The following is a 17,408-nucleotide window of genomic DNA, read 5'->3' on the forward strand; positions in this document are numbered from 1 at the left end:
TTAGAATGCTTTATAGGCTTTTCTTGCAGCAGATTCCTTTGATCCCATGATGTTGAATTTAGGCTACAAAATCAGGTTACCTTTCTGGTAGAAACACCAGGTGGCCGGAACCAGCAAGCATATTAACAGTGTAGATAACCCATCTGGAAGCTTGGACCTTGCCATTTGAAGATTAACCTAAGGAGATTCTGGAAGTGAGATGCAAACTGAAAGCATTTCTGCTAGACTGGGAGATTTGCAGATAGCCTTCCAGTTCTGAGACCTCATAGGTCACCCTTGGCCAGATTTATTGCTTGAGATCTAGCAAGGCCTGTGGAAGGTGGGTGGATTTGCCCTCATAGGTAGGACCACTGAACCTTTAACATAGGTGGTATTTGCTTGATATTCTTGAGCAGGGGATGCCTAACTTGGAAACCCCCTCAGAGTAAAAAGGGGACGAGCCTCTCTGATTACTTCTTCCCTAATTCAAGAGCTTCTCTCGCACCTATCTTCGGGTCTTGGGCAAAAATGGCTAAGCTCCTGGACTGAAGGGGTCAAGAGTCAGCCGCTGGTGTGGTCCGACAACCATTTCTCCGGAAGGCTTAGGCCTGAGAAGTCTCCCTTCCTTTGCCTTCACAATGACGGGAAAGAAGGCGTCCTCGAACTAGGCCGACCAAGGCTTGATATGCGCTCCTGGAGGAGAGCAAAACTCGGAGAGTCCAAGCCAACTGCAGACAGATGGCAAATCTTGTAAATTCCAAAGAGCACAGGAAGACGAACCAGGGTCTAAACCACAACCCCCAGCAGGCCCCGCGAACCTGGGGACGCACGCCCTCCCATTGGACGCCGCCGAGCAGCGTGCCCTCACGCCTCGCCCCCGTAGGTAGCCCCGCCCCAACACGCGCGAGGGACGGCGGGAGTGGAGTCGGCGCGACCTGCCGCTGTACTCTATCTCCCGGCGGGCCGAGCGCTGAAGGCGGCGGCGCGGCGCCTTTGTGGAGGCAGCGGCCCGGCGCGGAGGAAGTTCCGGTCTCCGCGACGCTGGGTCGGTGGCGGCGGCTGAGGATTAGGAGGAGCGGGCCGCGGAGGCCGCGCTGCCTCGGTAAGGGCCTGGGGCAGTAGAGAGGGCGTGCCGGAGCCTGCGGGTAAAGAGCCAGCTTGCCAGGCCGCTATAGAAGTCGCGGGTCCGCGAGGCCTGGAAGCTGCGGCTTCGGTGTCGCGGGACGGCCGCGGCCTCGCTCGGGAAGAAGAGAGCCAAGTGGCGGTGTGGTGAGGCAGGCGCCGCCCTCGGGAGGAACGCCCCGGAACGGTCGCGGACCCGGGGCGGGGCCCGGTGCGGTGGTAGAATTACCGGTCCAGCCTCGGGGCTGTCGGCTGCGGGGTAGGGGGTTGGCGCGTGGTTACGGTTTGGTGTTTCTGGTTTGCGGGGCCGCAGGTCGGCCCTTTCTTCCTTTTTTTCCTGCTTTTGCAGGAATGTGATCCAGTTCTGAGGCATCGCTCGAGAGGGAGGCCTTCTTGTGCCTAGCACGTAGCCTCGTCCTTATACCTGGCTAGACACGAGTGAGCTCGGCCAGACCACAGGGTGCGAGAGCTCGGAGCCCGGCACGCGGGGCTGTAGAACCTGGAGGCGGGGGAGTGGTCTGGTGGGTTCTGCGCCCGTTGGGAGAATGTGAGAGGAGGGATGTTTTTTCGTATATACTCTTCAGATTCCTTTTGGCGTTGTAAATCTGTGTTTTTCTCCTAACTTTAGTATTGGTGTACTGCTGGATTCAACCCTAGGAGCGCATTTTTTAAAATAAAAAGGTGCATGTAAGGTACCAAAACTTTTTAAGAGTAATGGTGTTTTTTTTTTTTTTTTTCCATATTCCAGGTTTTGCATGTGAGGGTCAGAGTTGCAAGTGAAGGAGTTCAGTAGACTCTGATGCGCTTGGTCACTTAGTTCATTTTCTGAACTCTGGATTGTACCCTAGGTTGTTAGTCTTCCAACTTTCTGTTGAGTAATGCCACCAGTGTGAATAGTTGATAATGTCAACATCAGCCCACTTGTGAGGACTGTAGGGAAAGGTATGAAGAACTGATGGATGACCGAAGGACTGGCAATGTATAAAGTAACTAATGGCGTGTTACTGTTTCGGTGAAACACAGACAAGTTGGACATGAACCTTGGCATCTAACTAGGTATTTAACCTATAGGGAAGGTACTAGGTCTCTTTTCGGGACATCTGTAGCACCCTTCTTGATAGAATTCTGTTACCAGAGTTGGGTTTATTTTTGTTGCCTTTAGGATCCTGGGTTGTTTCTAGCCTTTCTGAAGAGACTTGTGAAGGCCTGGGTGGGGGAGATGAATGCATGTTACTAAATGAACTCTCTTATTGCAGACACTTGAGCAAGGTTATAGAATTGTGCCAGTGTTTAAATGGATAAACTGCTGTTAATGATCAGATTCAGGGTTGTATTAAAATTAAAACTATGGGAAGGTTCTGAAATCTTAAAGATTATAAATCATTCCTTGATGGACTTTTTTAAGCCATATACCAAGTACTTAGAATTAATTTTTCTGCCACACTCCCACAATACCGTCTTCATTTCATTCACTTAGTTAATGGGGCATCTGTTGAATGCATTTTATAACCGTCTTATCATGGTGTGGGACTCAGAATAGCAGAGTGGGTAACTGGGGGAGCCCTGGAATCTGATAGGTTTTGAATCCTTCACTCCTCCACTAATTCAGTGACATTGGATAAATTACCTTACTTAAGTTTCCTCATATGTGAAATAAGGTTGTTGTGAGGTATATGTAATGCCCTTAGAACAGTGCCAGGTGTGCAGAAGGTGTTCCTAAATGTTAGCCACCACGGTTGTCATTTTTTAAAGCAGCTTTGTTGAGATATAATTCATAATTCATATGCCATACAGTTAACCATTTAAAGTGTATAATTCAATGCTTTTTATATATTACATTGCTAATTTCTTTACAAGGTTGTGGTAAATGTATTTTGTTACATATGTTGTAACAAAATTCGCTATTTAAACCGTTTCTTTTTATTTTTTTTTTAAGTTTGTTTATTTAAGGAATCTTTACACCCATCATGGGCTGTAACTCATTACCAGGAGATCAAAAGCCACACTTCCAATTAAGCCAGCCAGACACCCCAAGCCACTTTTAAGTGTAAAATTCAGTGCATTAGTTACATACACAGAGTGGTGCAACCGTGACCACTATTTCCAAAACTTTTTCATCACCCTGAACAGAAACTCTATCCATTAAGCAAGTGACTCTCATTGTTCCTTCCATTTAGCCCTTGGTGACTTTAAGTCCCTCTGAATTTGCCTGTTTTAGGTATCTCATATAAGTGAAATCATACAATATTTGTCCCTTTATGTTTCACTTACCATAATGTTTTCATGGCTCAATAATGTCATAGCAGGTATCCAAACTTCATTCATTTTTTTTCTTTTTTTAAGTTTGTTTATTTATCTTTACACCCATCATGAGGCTCAAACTTACAAACCCAAGATCAAGAGTTTATCATTCTTTAACTGAGCCAGCCAGACGCCCCAAACTTCATTCCTTTTTTAAAAATTACAAAAAGTATATTTTAAAAATTGAGATGTAATTGACATACTCATTCTCTTTTACGGCTGAATAAATATTCCATTGGTGTGAATAGGTCACATTTTGTTTATTTCTTCATTTGTTGGTAGACAACTGTGTTGTTTCCACCTTTTGGCTATTGTCAGTCATGCTGCTGTGAACATGGGCCTGTGCCTATTCTGTATATTAACCTTTTATCAGATATGTGATTTGTAAATATTATCTTCCAGTCTGTGGGGTGCTTTTTTACTCTATTTATAGTGGTCTTTGATGCAGGAGAGTTTTCCATTTTGATGAAATCTAATTTGCCTGCTTTTCTTTTGTTGACTGTGCCTTTGGTGTCATCGCCAAGAGATCATTGTCAAATCTAATGCGTGACGCTTTCCCCCTATTATTGTAAGCGTTTCATAGTTTAGCACTTACATTTAGGTCTTTGATGCATTTTGAGATAATTTTGGTGTGTAGTGTTAGGTAAAGGTCCCACTTCACTCTTCTGCACTTGGATATCCAGTTTTCCTGTGAGCATTTGTTGAAAAGTATGTCTTTTCCCCTTGATAATCTTGATACCCTTGTTGAAAATATCCTGACCATATATGTAAGAATTTAGTTCTGGTTTCTCTATTCCACTGATCTGTGTCCTTATACTAATACCACACGGTTTTGATAACTGCAGCTTTGTAGTAAGTTGAAATCAGGAAGTGTGTCTCCTCCAACTATGTTCTTTTTCAAGATTGTTTTGGCTATTCAGAGTCTTTTGAAATTCCATATAAATTTCAGGATGGGTTTTTTTCTAAGCATTGGCTTTAGACTCAGACCATCTTGAGTTTGCATGTTGGCTTTTTCTCATATTAGTTATATTGTTTTGGGTCAAATCTCAACCTGTTTGAGCCTCGGTTGCGTGGTCTATAAAGTGGGAATAGTAACTGAGTTTACCCTACAAAGGACTTGCAATGAATAAATGAGTGCTTAACTGTGGTAGAGTCAGCATTCCGGCTATGCTTGTCTTTATTACTCTCATTTTGGAGAGTGGGATTAGACCTACTCAGGAAGGTCCTTTCCAGCTTAATACTATTATGATTTTAAAAATTTGAGCATGGGGCACTTGCGTGGCTCAGTGTGTTAAAGCCTCTGTCTTCAGCTCAGGTCATGATCCCAGAGTCCTGGGATCGAGCCCGGCATTGGGCTCTCTGCTCAGCGCAGAGCCTGCTTCCCCCTCTCTCTATGCCTGCCTCTCTGCCTAGTTGTGATCTATGTCTGTCAAATAAATAAATAAATAAAATCTTTAAAAAAAAAAAATCTGAGCATAGTAGTAGTAGTAATAGTATTTGTTACATTGTTTTAAAATTCTTTAAAACTTTTGGGGTTCCTGGGTGGCTCAATGGGTTAAAACCTCTGCCTTCAGTTCGGGTCATATCCCAGGGTCCTGGGATCGAGCCCCACATTGGGCTCTCTGCTCAGCAGGGAGCCTGCTTCCTCCTCTCCCTCTCTGCCTGTCTCTCTGCCTACTTGTGATCTCTCTCTTTTTCTCTCTGTCAAATAAATAAATAAAATCTTAAAAAAATAAAATTCTTTAAAACTTTTTTTGGAGATGTAGTTTGCATATCATAAAATTCCTTCATTGTAAGTGTTCATTTTGATGTAACCATTACCACTGTTCAGATTTAGATTTCCAGCACCTCAAAACATTCCTTACTTCCTGTTTTTTTTTTTTTTTTTTAAGATTTTATTTATTTATTTGACAGAGAGAGATCACAGGTAGGTAGAGAGGCTGGCAGAGAGAGAGAGAGGGAAGCAGGCTCCCTGCTGAGCAGAGAGCCCGATGTGGGACTCGATCCCAGGACTCTGAGATCATGACCTGAGCTGAAGGCAGCGGCTTAACCCACTGAGCCACCCAGGCGCCCCTTACTTCCTGTTTGTTGTTTATCCCCACTTCTCCAACTGCAAAGTCCTAGTATCTACTGATTTGCTTCGTATCTCTGTAGTTTTATGTTTTCTAGAAATTTCATATAATTGGAATTATACAATTCTTTCGTTTGTGTCTGGCTTCTTTCACTTGCAATGCTTTTTTGAGGTTCATCCATGTTGTGGCATTTTTTTTTTTTTTTTATGGTGTATTTCTTTTAGTTCAGCCATTCACTTATGGATGGACATTTGGATTATTTCCAGTTTGGGGCTATTATGAACAGTGGGGCTATGAATATGATTGCTTCTTATGCATGATCTCATTTACTCCTGATAGTAATTGTATGAGGTAGGTACCATTATTCCTATAACATAGGAGAGCTTTGAGATATATAGAAGTTAAATAATTTCTCAGAGGTGCAAACTGGAGTTCTGGGGCACCTGGGTGGCCCAGTCATTACGTGTCTGCCTTCGGCTCAGGTAATGATCCCAGTCCTGGGATCAAGCCCTCCTCATTGGGCACTCTGCTCGGTGGGTCTGCTTCTCCCTCATCCTCTCCCTCTGCCTGCTGCTCCCTCTGCTGTGCTCGTTCTTGCTTTCCCTCCCGAGTTCTCTCTCTCTCTCTCTGTCAAATAAATAAATAAAATCTTTCTTTTTTTAAAAAAAAATTTTATTTATTTATTTGACAGAGATCACAAGTAGGCAGAGAGGCAGGCAGAGAGAGAGAGGAGGAAGCAGGCTCTCTACTGAGCAGAGAGCCCGATGTGGGACTTGATCCCAGGACCCGGAGATCATGACCTGAGCCGAAGGCAGCGGCCCAACCCACTGAGCCACCCAGGCGCCCCTAAAATCTTTCTTTAAAAAAGAAAACTGGAGTTCTGGTTCAAACCGGGCACATGCACTAAAACACATGCACTATGGGGTGCCTGGGTGGCTCAGTTGGTTAAGATTTGCTTTTGGCTCAGGTCATGATCCCCAGGGTCCTGGGATCCAGCCCTGCATCAGGCTCCCTGCTCAGTGAGGAGTCTGCTTCTTCCTCTCTCTGCCACTCCCCCTGCTTGTATGCTCTCTCTCTGTCAAATAAATAAAATCTTAAAAAATAAAACAAAGCAAAAAAAACCATGTGCACTAGACCAGTGGTCTTGAAATCCTTTTATTCTTGGACCACATAAAATTAAAAAAAAATTCCTGCTAAAATTTTGAAAAACTTATTACCATCTTACATATTTTTTTTAAGGTTTTATTTATTTGTTTGACAGAGATCACAAGTAGGCAGAGAAGCAGGCAGAGAGAGGGAGAAGCAGGTTCCCTGCTGAGCAGAGAGCCCGATGCAGGGCTTGATCCCCAGACCTTGAGATCATGACCTGAGCCGAAGGCAGAGACTTAACCCTCTGATCCACCCAGGCGCCCCACCTTACACATTTTTAAGTCAGTGTTAGTGCTTTAACATTTCTATCGTAAATGGCCGCAAAGGATGTATTTTTTGGCATAATATATATTGTATGTTTGCTTTATATATATATATATACACCTTAGAGCAGCAGACTTAATTTATAAAATGTCATATAATCTAATTGGAAGATCAGATTTTTAATGTCCGCCATTTAGCCAAATCAGACTGCCTCAATGGGAATGCATTCCAAATCTCAGTGATTTTTGAAATAAACTCTTAAAGTAGTAATAGGTAACATTTATTGAGCATTTTACTTATTGGCCACTGTTTTAATAGATTTGCATTTTCATTCCGTTTCTGATAACTGTATGAAGTAGATATTAGCTTTATACTGATTTTACATATAAGTAAACTGAAGCATTTAGTTAAATACTTGCTTAAGGTCCTGTGGTGTGGCAGAGACAAGTTTTACCTTCAGGCAATCCATCTCTGAACCTAAGCAGAATATGTCCAGAGACAACACTTTTAGGCCTTTTCTCCTACACTGTACTGGCTTACAAAACTCACTCTTGAATTAGGAGCCTGACTAATTTGCTGCTATTAGGAATCAGGATATAAAAATATTTAAACCCTGGGGAATTTCTATTTCTTTCTTTATTACAAATATTTATTTATTCATTAGAGAGCGTGTGTGTGCACAAGCAGAGGGAGCGAGAGAGGGAGAAGCAGGCTACCCATTGAGCGGGGAGCCTGATGTGGGGCTCAGTCCCAGGACCCCGAGATCATGACCTGAGCCAAAAGCAGACACTTAACCGACTGAGCCACGCAGGTGCCCTGGGAAATTTCTGTTATAAGAAAAAGCAGCTCTAATGAAGTATTTAAATGTCTTCCTGCAGTATTAAGTCTAATTTGTACATGACTTTGAGATTCCTGTGAGATAGCCAAGTGGTGATTTCTGGCAGGCAATTTGGACTTTACAGGGGAAATCTAAGAGGAAGATAGAGATGTGGAAATTATCATTGTAGAGATGGCAGTTACTGTGATTAAATTGGGAATAGATGCAATTCCTCATGTCTAGTCAGCTTTGGCTGCCATAACAAAGTAACATGGACTGGGTGACTTGAACAGTAAAAATTTATTCCTCATAGTTCTGGAGGCAGGGAAGTTCAAGGTCAGGGTTCCTTCTGATTTGGTCCAGGTGAAAATCCTTTTGATTTGCAGACAGCTGCCTTCTTACTGTGTCTTTATTTGGCTGAGAGACAAATCTTTTTTTTTTTTTTTGTCTTTTCTTACAAGGGCACTAATCCCATTCATAAGTGCTCCACTCTCATGACCCAGTTACCTCTCAAGGCCCCCACCTCCCAATATCATCACATTGGGTATTGGAATTTGGGGGGTGAGGGGGGCTCCTGGGTGGCTCAGTGGGTTAAAGCATCTGCCTTTGGCTCAGGTCATGATCCCAGGGTCCTGGGATTGAGCCCCACATCAGGCTCTCTGCTCAGCAGGGAGCCTGCTTCCCTTCCTCTCTGCCTGCCTGCTGCCTGTTTGTGATCTGTCAAATAAATAAAATTAAAAAAAAAAGAATGTGGGGTGGTGGGTACATAGCACCTGGGGGTGGCATGTGGATCAAGAATAGTGCTAAGGCGAAATAAGTCAATCCAGGAAAGACAGTTATCATATAATGTGTCTGAATGAGGAATTTGAGAGGCAGGTTATGGGGGGTAGGGAGGGAAAAAATGGAACAAGATGGGACTGGGGAGGGAGACAAACCATAATAGACTTGTCATCTCAGGAAACAAACTGAGGATTGCTGGGGACTGGGGGGAGGAGGGATAGGGTGGTGGCTGGGTTATGGATATTGGGGAGGGTATGTGCTATGGTGAGTGCTGTGAACTGTGTTTAAGACTGATGATTCACAGACCTGTACCCCTGAAGCAAATAATACATTATATGTTAATTACAAAAAAAAAAAAAAAAAAGAATAGTGTTAGGAAACAGTGTAGAGCGTTGGGGGTTAGCAATATTTGGTGGACATTTATTTAAATAATATTTAAAGGTGGGGTGCCTGGGTGGCTCAGTAGTTAGGGGTGTGCCTTCGACTCATGTTGTGATGCCGGGGTCTTGGGATTGAGCCCTACATCCAGCTCCCTGCTTGGCTGGAGGTCTGCTTCTCGCTCCTCCCATCCCCCTACTTGTGTTACCTCTCTCACTGTGTCTCTCTCTTAAAAAAAAAAAAAATATATATATATATATATATATATATATATATATATATATATTTAAAGGTTTTGTATTTGTGTGTGTGTGTGTGTATTTTTGCATGAGAAAGACTTGAGTGTTTATAAGCAAAAAAGCAGCAGTCTACAGAATGGGAATATGGGCAAAAAAAGAAGTTGAGTGATAGAGAAGTATAAGTGCAGGTTCTTCAAACTATAGTCTTCAACCCGTGGGTACACAAAATCATTCCAGGGAGAATGCAGGCATATGTATATGTATTTTTTTTTTTTTTTAAAGATTTTATTTGTTTATTTGACAGAGATCACAAGTAGGCAGAGAGGCGGGCAGAGAGAGGAGGAAGCAGGCTCCCTGCTGGACAGAGAGCCCGATGTGGGGCTCTATCCCAGGACTCTGGGATCATGACCCGAACTGAAGGCAGAGGTTTTAACCCACTGAGCCACCCAGGTGCCCCCTTTTTAAAGATTTATTCATTTTATAGAGAGAAAGAGAAGGCATGAGCAGGGGGAGGGGCAGAGGGAGATGGAGGGAGAGAGGCAGACTGCACTGAGTGTGGAGCCTGACATGGGGCTCAGTCTCACAACCCGGAGATCATGACCTGAGCCAAAATCAAGAGTCCAGTGCTCAACTGACTGAGCCACCCAGGCTTCCTTGCATATGGATTTAAAGGAGTAAGTGTGCAAAACTTCACCTTCCATAAATATTCTTCTAAGAATGAATCTTGCTTCTACATATAAGAACTAGGGGCACCTGGGTGGCCACTTAGATGGTTAAGTGCCTGCCTTCGGCTTGGGTCGTGATCTTCTGGTCCTAGGATCAAGCCCCATGTTGGGCTTCTGGCTCAGCCGGGCATCTACTTCTCTCTCTTCCTCTTCCCCCTGCTTGTGCGCGCTCTCTCAAATTAGTAAATAAAATCTTAAAAAAAAAAAACAACCTAAAACCATAAATACATTGGATTTGGAAATGATCTCCTGGGTATGACACCAAAGACATAGTCAGCAAAAGGAAAAATAGACAAATTAGACTTCATCAAAATGAAAAACTTTCCTTCACCAAAGAACACTGTGAACAGAGTAAAAACGTACCCCACAGAATTGGAGAAGATATTTGTAAATCACATATCTGATAATTAATATCCAGAATATATAGTAAGGTTCTAAACTCAACAATAAAAATACAACCTGATTCAAAAATGGGCAAAGGACTTCTATAGTTATTTCTCTAAAGAAGGTTATACATATGGCCAATAAGTCCTGGAAAGAGGTTCATCATCATGAATCATTAGGGAAATGCAAATCAAAATGACAGAGAAGTGCCACTTCACACCCATTAGGGTGATGATTATCAGAACAACAACAAAACACCTCCAAAACAAAATAACAAGATGGTGTGGATGAAATTGAAACTTGTATTATTTTCCTAGGACTGCTATAACAGCATACCACGGATGAGGTGACTTAAATAACAGAAATTTATTTTCTCTTGCTCTGGAGGCTAAATTCTTTTTTTTTTTTTTTTTTTTTTTAAAGTATTTTATTTATTTATTTGAGAGAGAGACAGTGAGAGAGAGCATGAGCGAGGAGAAGGTCAGAGGGAGAAGCAGACCCCCCGTGGAGTTGGGAGCCCGATGCGGGACTCGATCCCGGGACTCCGGGATCATGACCTGAGCCGAAGGCAGTCGTCCAACCAACTGAGCCACCCAGGCGTCCCTGGAGGCTAAATTCTAAGATCAAGGCATCAGCAGGGTTGGGTGTTGGTAAGGCCTTTCTCCTTGGCTTGCAGAAGAAGACTGCCTTCTTGCTGTGTCCGCACACAAACTTTCCTCTGTGCATGCATTCCCAGTGTCTCTTCCTCTGACACCAGACTTACTGGATTAGTGTCCCACTCTTAAGACCTCTTTTTAGGGGTGCCTGGTGGCTCAGTGGGTTAAAGCCTCTGCCTTCGGCTCAGGTCATGATCCCAGGGTCCTGGGATCGAGCCCCGAGTCGGGCTCTCTTCTTGGCGGGAAGCCTGCTTCCCTTCCTGTCTTTTTGCCTGCTTCTTTGCCTACCTGTGATCTCTGTCTGTCAAATGAATAAATAAAATCTTAAAAAAAAAAAAAAAATCTGCGTTGGTGGTATAGTGGTGAGCATAGCTGCCTTCCCCCCTCCAAAAAAGAAGACCTCTTTTAACTTTATGTCCTTAAAAGCCCTCTCTTCACATACAAACCCATTGGGGTTAGGAGTTTAGCATACGAATGGGATGAGGGGGCACAATTCAGTCCGTGACAGAACCTTTGTGCCCTATTGCTAGGAATGTAGAATGGAGAAACTGGTAGAAAACAGTATGGTGATTCCTCATAAATTAAAAATAGAATTACCATGTGAGCCAGCAATTCCACTTTTTTTTTTTTTTAAAGATTTTTAAATTTATTTATTTAATACAACACGAGCAAGGGGAGTGGCAGGCAGAGAGAAGGGGAGAAACTGGTTCCTTACTGAGCAGGGAGCCTGATTGGGGGCTTGAGCCTAGGACCCTGGGATCATGACCGGAGCTGAAGGGCAGATGCTTAACTGACTAAGTCCCTCAGGCACCCCTAAAGCTGCAATTCCACATTTGGGTATATGTCCAAAAGAACTGAAAGCTGAGTTTGAAAGAGATATTTGTACATCCAGGTTCGTTATTCGAAGTGGCCAAAAGATGGAAGTAACCCAGGTGTCCATTGTCCATCAGTGAATGAAGGGATAAACAAAATGTGGTGTATACACATACAATGTGATATTATTCAGCCTTAAAAAGTAATGAAATTCTGGGGCTTCTGGGTGGCTCAATCATTTAAGCAATCAACTCTTGATTTCAGCTCAGCTCATGTATAATCTCAGGGTTGTGAGGTTGAGCCCTGCATTGGGTTCCACACTGGGCATGGAGCCTGCTTGAGATTCTCTCCCTCTGCCCTTCCCATCCCCCTCTCTCCCTCTTTAGGGGAAAAAGAAGTGTGTGTGTGTATGTCTGTGTGTGTGTGTGTGTTTAAAAAAAGTAATGAAATTCTAATAGATGCTGCAATGTGGCTGAACCTCGAAGATATTATGCTAAGTGAAATAAGCCAATCACAAAGGGTCAAATATTAAATGGTTCCACTAGTATTTTGAAATACATAGAGTAGTCAGAATCATAGAGACAGAAAACAGAATGGTAGTTGCTGAGGACCGTTGAGAGGGAAACGAGGAACTACTGTTGAATGAGTACAAATTTTCAGTTTTGCAAGAAGAAAGAAGTTCTGTGGATGGATGGGGATGATGGTTATGTAACATGAACATATTTAATGCCACTGAACTATACACTTAAATACGGTTAAAATGGTAAATTTTTAATATAATAATTTCTAAAAATAATTTTTTAAAAAGTATGTATTTATTTGAGAGAGAGAAAGAGAGTGATGGGAGGAGCAGAGGAAGAGGAACAAGCAGACTCCACATTGAGTGCAGAGCCCAGCATGGGGCTTGATCCCAGAACCCTGAGATCATGACCTGAGCCGAAATCAAGAGTTGGATGCTCAACTGACTGAGCTCACCCAGATGTCCCCAAAAATAATTTTTTTTTTTTTTAAAGATTTTATTTATTTATTTGACAGAGAGAAATCACAAGTAGGCAGAGAGGCAGGCAGAGAGAGAGAGGAGGAAGCAGGCTCCCTGCCGAGCAGAGAGCCCGATGCGGGACTCGAGCCCAGGACCCTGAGATCATGACCTGAGCCGAAGGCAGCGGCTTAACCACTGAGCCACCCAGGTGCCCCCCCAAAAATAATTTTTAAAAAAGAATGGATCTTGGGGTGCCTGGATGGCTCAGTCCTCAAAGTTGTCTGCCTTTGGCTCAGGTCATGATCCCAGGGTCCTGGGATTGACCCCCATATCAGGCTGCCTGCTCAGTGGGAAGCCTGCTTCTCCCTCTACCACTCTCCCTGCTTGTGTTCCCTCTCTTTGTCAAATAAATAAAATCTTAAAAAAAAAAAAAAAAAAAAAAAAAAGAATGGATTTTGTTGATTCTCCTTTTCCACCTCCCCTTTCTTACTCATCCTTCTCTCCACTTTACCAAAAAGGGATCTCTCCATTTGAAATCTAACTTAAGTGTACTACTGCAAGGATAGAAATCCTCAAAACACCAAGCTATGTGTTTATTTCATCTCCTTTGGAAGGATCTTTGGGTTGGTTCCATTTTTTTAAGCTATTATGAATAAAGCTGTTATGAACATTTTTGTACAAGTTTTCATTTGTCTTAGGTAAATACTTAGAAGTGAAATTGCTGAGTCAGGATAGTGATGTCAGACCAGTTTCTAAAGTGGTTGTACCATCTTCCATTCTTTCCAGCAGCGTGTGAGTTCTAATTGCTGAAAATCCTTGTGTATTTGCTTTAGGAAGTCTTTTTAATTTTAGCAGTTCTACTGGGTGGGTATTAGTTTCCCATTGTGGTTTTAATCTGTTTTCCTTGTGACTAATAATAGTAAGTATTTGTCAGATGTGTGTTACAAATATTTACTCTTATTCCATAGTTTGCCTATTCATTTTTTAAACAATGTCTTTTGAAGAACAGGTTTTTTTGGTTTTGTTTTGTTTTTTTTTAAGATTTTATTTATTTGATAGAGAGAGAAAGATCACTAGTAGGCAGAGAGTCAGGCAGGGGTGGGGAGAGGGGGAAGCAGGCTCCCCGCTGAACAGAGAGCCCAATGCGGAACTCGATCCAGGACCCTGGGATCATAACCTGAGCCGAAGGCAGCGACCCAATCCACTGAGCCACCCAGGTGCCCCTGAAGAATAGGATTTAATTTTATTTATTTATTTATTTTAATGGTTCATGCTTTTGAATCTTTTATAGAAGACTTTGCTGACAAAAAGCTCAAGAAGATTTTCTCCTATATTTTCTTTTAGAAGTTTTGTAGTTTTAGCTTCTACATTTATGTCTGATCCATTTTAATCAGCTTTTAAGTATGGTATGATGGAGGGCAAGCAAGTACCATCGAAAAGGAATCAGGAGGGGCGTCTGGGTGGCTCGGTGGGTTAAAGCCTCTGCCTTCAGCTCAGGTCATGATCCCAGGGTCCTGGGATTGAGCCCCACATCAGGCTTTCTGCTCAGCAGGGAGCCTGCTTCCCCCATCTTTCTGCCTGCCTCTCTGCCTACTTGTGATCTCTATCTGCCAAATAAATAAATAAAATTAAAAATTAAAAATAAAAAGGAATCAGGATATGGTTCTGGAGAGGGAGCCTGGGAAACAGATGCTACATCTAGGGATGTCCAAATCTAAGGACTCTTTAGAGGCCCTGTAATTGGAACCAATACACCTAAAATCTTTTAATGGAAATTTTGCAAGGGACAAGGATGCTGCCAGCAGCTGCTGATACCCACAGTGCATATTAAAGTTGCTACTGTCTAAAACCTCAGAGGTGGATCTTACTTGGTAAGTGCTCAAATCAACCTTTGCCTGTTGATGCTCCCTAGATGTTCTTAACCGAGTGTCCTGTGGGGGCTCAAAGCATATACTTTGAAAAATGAGAGTGTTTGGAGCAGGATCAAGCTGCTGTATTCTGCAGATAGAATAGGACCACTGGTTCTGCTCTGCTAGCTTTTGGAACTAAAGTCATGATTAAAAAGGATGGCCCTGGGTATTCAAATTATGTGGTTAGAGGTAAAATTCTTGGACCTTTGCAAGATGGACCAGAGTGGAAGTGTTTGCCAAGAATACTTTATTTATTTATTTAAATTTTTTATAAACATATAATATATTTTTATCCCCAGGGGTACAGGTCTGTGAATCGCCAGGGTTTACACACTTAACAGCACTCACTATAGCACATACCCTCCCCAATGTCCATAACCCCACCCCCTTCTTCCAATCTCCCTCCCCCCAGCAACCCTCAGTTTGTTTTGTGAAATTAAGAGTCACTTATGGTTTGTCTCCCTCCCACTCCCATCTTGTTTCATTTATTCTTCTCCTACCCCCTTAATCCCCCATGTTGTATCTCCACTTCCTCATATCAGGGAGATCATATGATAGTTGTCTTTCTCCATTTGACTTATTTCGCTAAGCATGATACCCTCTAGTTCATCTACATCGTTGCAAATGATCATTATCCCTTCATCTGTTGATGGACATCTAGGTTCTTTCCATAGTTTGGCTATTGTAGACCTTGCTGCTATAAACATTCGGGTGCACGTGCCCCTTCAGATCACTTATTTATTCTTTTTTAAAAAAGCTTATTTGAGATAGAGACTGCGCACACAGGTAAGCAGGAGTGGGGGCAGAGGGAGAGGGAGAGAGAGACATTCTCAAACAGACCCTCTGCTGAGCATGGAGCCCAACATAGGGCTCCATCTCATGACTCTCAGGTTACGACCTGAGCTGAAATGGAGTCGAATGCTCAACCAACTGAGCCTCTCAGGCACCTCTGAAAAATGCTTTATTAATGAAGAATGAAAGATGGAAGAGGCACGAAAACAATCAGCTACCATCATTGTTCCAACCATAAAGAGTACTGACCTGCAATGGGGGTTCTTTTTTTGCCAAACTCACTGGTCAGCTTCCAGGAAACCATTGTTTAGATTCTAGAGTAGTGTGGCTGCAGAGTTCAACATAAGTGTGTCACTAGGAGTGTAGCCTATAGTTTAGTATAATGCTTACCATCTTCTAAAGCAGCTGACCCCTGTTCAACAGCTAGGTACATGGAACCATTTTTCACTTCAATCTTCAAAATTTTCATTTGACTATTTGCTACTCATCCAGATCTGTACCTGCAGTAGTTTCTTCTGTTAGTCTTTCAAACTCACCAAAGGGTCCTTTTCTTTTACTGGTTGGTGTAGCGTGTGTTGGTGGTGGAATCTGGGCAGTTTAGGTGGCAGGCCCCTCTAACATTGATCTGCCACACTCTCCTAATTACTGTAACTTTGTAGTAAGTTTTAAAATAAAGAAGTGTGAGTCACCTAGCTTAGTTACATTTACAGGAGTGGGGTTTTTTTTGTGTGTTTTTTGTTTGTTTGTTTGTTTTGTTTTGTTTTTGCAGATACTGCATTTTTTTTACAGATTGAAGACGGTTTGTGGCTACCCTGGGTTGAGCAAGTCTGTCTGTCAGTGCCATTTTCCAAGAGCATTTGCTTGCTTTGTATCTCTGTATCACATTCTCAGAATATTTCAGACTTTTTATTGTTACCGTATTTGTTATGTGATCTGTGTTCAGTGATTACAATTTGCTAAAAGCACAGATGATAGTTAGCGATTTTTAACAATAAAGTATTTTTTTTTAAAGATTTTTTATTTATTTATCAGAGAGAGAGGGGGAGAGAGCGAGCACAGGCAGACAGAATGGCAGGCAGAGGCAGAGGGAGAAGCAGGCTCCCTGCTGAGCAAGGAGCCCGATGTGGGACTCGATCCCAGGATGCTGGGATCATGACCTGAGCCGAAGGCAGCTGCTTAACCAACTGAGCCACCCAGGCGTCCCAACAATAAAGTATTTTTTTAATTAAAGTACGTGCATTGTATGTTTAGATAAATGTTACTGCAACTTAATAAACTACTGTATAGTGTAAACATGTATATGCACTGGGAAACCAAAAAATTCATTTCACTCACTTTTTTGTGGTAGTCTGGAACCAAACTTGCAGTGTCTCCAAGGCATGCCTGTATTCTTCTCTGTTTGGCGCCGATGGGATGATACTATAAATAGTATTTCGTACAGATAGTTTATTCTTTTTTTTTTTTTTTTTTTTTTTAAAGATTTTATTTATTTATTTGACAGAGAGAGATCACAATTAGGCAGAGAGGCAGGCAGAGAGAGAGAGGAGGAAGCAGGCTCCCTGCTGAGCAGAGAGCCCAATGTGGGACTCGATCCCAGGACCCTGAGATCATGACCTGAGCCGAAGGCAGCGGCTTAACCCACTGAGCCACCCAGGCGCCCCAGATAGTTTATTCTTGATCAGTTCACATAGCTCCCTTGTTTTTTTGCGAATTGCATGGCCTTTCAGTAGTGCAGTATACTATGTTGATGTATATTTAGATTTTATAATCTTGCTATTACAAACAGTGCTGCACTGTGCGTGTTTGTAAACGTGTCACCTAACACTGTAAGTTTCTAGAGAATGAATTCCTAGAAGAGGAACTGGAAAGTTGGGTAATGCACTTCAAATTTTGTGAATATTAGTTTCCTTATGTTATGACTTTTAACCTTATCCCTGTTGGTTGGAGAAGATACTTACATAGTATCTCTTTTTATATCTATTGAGACATGTTTGTGGTTTAATCAGTGGTCCATTCTGGAGACTAGCCCAGGTGCACTTAAGATGTGA

The 17,408-nt window shown here is 42.5% G+C and overlaps 1 protein-coding gene across 1 annotated transcript in view; it reads left to right on the top strand.

The window, feature by feature from the left end:
* Positions 1-894: 894 nt before the first annotated feature.
* RBM6 (RNA binding motif protein 6) overlaps positions 895-17,408 on the top strand; it is a 106,989-nt gene continuing 90,475 nt past the window's right edge. The window contains exon 1 of the mRNA XM_059160951.1: positions 895-1,081. The gene's annotated coding sequence lies outside the window, so the exon portion shown is untranslated. The remainder of the gene's footprint in view (positions 1,082-17,408) is intronic.

The sequence above is a fragment of the Mustela lutreola genome, chromosome 2, assembly GCF_030435805.1.
Source record: "Mustela lutreola isolate mMusLut2 chromosome 2, mMusLut2.pri, whole genome shotgun sequence".
Classification (NCBI taxonomy): domain Eukaryota; kingdom Metazoa; phylum Chordata; class Mammalia; order Carnivora; family Mustelidae; genus Mustela; species Mustela lutreola.